The following is a 1,848-nucleotide window of genomic DNA, read 5'->3' on the forward strand; positions in this document are numbered from 1 at the left end:
ACGGGCGGATGTTCTGACCCGAGTGTATGAGCCGAGACCTGAGCCGAGTGTATGAGCCGAGACCTGAGACCTGTGTATGAACTGATACCAGGGCTGTAGTCTGTCCTTGTTCTGTCACTTACCCCTCCTCTCCCCCTCCTCTCCCCCTTCTCTCTGCTCTATACAGCTGCTACTTATGTACTTTCTGTTCCCTGTATGTAATGAGTGTTTCCTTTTATGGGTGGCCGGCTTCCCCTTTGCAGCGGGTCACATTGGAGGAATTTGCTTTGCCGTCATTGGTCGGGATTTCCTCAGTCTGGATAAATATAGCCACAGGCCTTGATTATGCAAATGTCTGAAGTAAGAACTGTTTGTGTTGCTCGCAGCAACCAGATACAGTGACAGTTTGAGGCACAGAGTGTCTGTCAGTTTCATATTTCAGACACGTGCATGAAGGGTGCCATGGACATATCTAGCTGCTCCGCATGCTGGAGAATTTCTGTCCCTCTGTGTGTGGTATGACGCAGACTATCCAGTTCTGAACCTTAGACATACCAGGTGCAAATCTGTGGCTCTTCCCCTACTGAGAATCTGGGGCTCCTCTCTCATTGCAGATCTGGGGCTCCTCCCCTGCCGAGGATATGGGGCTCCTCCCTCTTTTCAGATGCGGGGCTCCTCCCCTGCTGAGGATCTGGGCCCCTCCCTCATTGCAGACCTAGGGCTCTTCACCTGCTGAGGATCTTGGGCTCCTCCCTCTTTGTAGATCTGGGGCTCCTCCCTCGTTGCTGATCTTGGGCTCCTCCCTCTTTGTAGATATGGGGCTCCTCCCTCTTTGTAGATCTGGGGCTCCTCCCTCTATGCTGATCTGGGGCTTTCTGAAGTTGCTGGGATCATGTAAAACACCCGGATCCCAAAACACCGGCAGCAGCAGCAGTGATTACAAAGATATCTGACTTTATTTGTAAATACATTATAACAATATGATAGTTACATTGTATAGAGATTTATGTGCAGAACGGTTTCCTCTGATATTGTGGAAACAAAGATTATACGGATTATTCTATTGGCTGTGTGTAGAGGAAGCTCTGAGATACGGAGGAATTCTGAATGACGTTTTACTTGCTTAGAAGAATATTACATTGTACAGGAAACATATAGATAGGAAAACTTCCCGAGTATCATAGACAAGCGCACACATAGAAAACCGACATTGCACTACAGCGCCACCTACAGCTCAAAGGACACATTGCCGCCAGTAATACAATCAGTACATGTCAGTGTATGTTGTTATATTTCCAGCACCCCTTCTCAGCAGCCAATGCATTACTACATGACGTTTAGCTTCTCTGGAAGGAAACTGACGATCCCTTAGGCAATGGCTCGCTGAGTGCGTCCGCCGCCATGTCTTCTGAGGAGCGATAATAACTTCCTCCTCACTGTCCGGGTTTTATTCTCTTGGAGTGATTTTATTTCTTCTTCTGTTCCCTGTCTCCATTGATTGGCTTCATGTTTTGGTAATCTCCCTGTGTCTCCCCCGATGTTGGTTGGAGTATGTCATGTGTCTGAGCAGTGTATGAAAGCTTGCAGGGTGGTGTTCCCTTTGTTCCCCGAGTGGATCTTCTCATTTCAGGTTGTTCAGCAGAATTTAACATGGAACTTGACTTCTCCATTGTGAGCTCCGCCTCTTGTCCTGACTCCTGTGCTGCTTCACTTCTCATCTCCCCGGGATCATTGTTCCAGGTGACGGGTTCTCATCTCCCCGGGATCATTGTTCCTGGTGACGGGTTCTCATCTCCCGGGATCATTGTCCCTGGTGACGGGTTCTCATCTCCCGGGATCATTGTTCCTGGTGACGGGTTCTCATCTCCC

This window comes from Nanorana parkeri, unplaced genomic scaffold (genome assembly GCF_000935625.1).
Source record: "Nanorana parkeri isolate BGI_ZX_2015 unplaced genomic scaffold, ASM93562v1 scaffold3674, whole genome shotgun sequence".
Taxonomy (NCBI): domain Eukaryota; kingdom Metazoa; phylum Chordata; class Amphibia; order Anura; family Dicroglossidae; genus Nanorana; species Nanorana parkeri.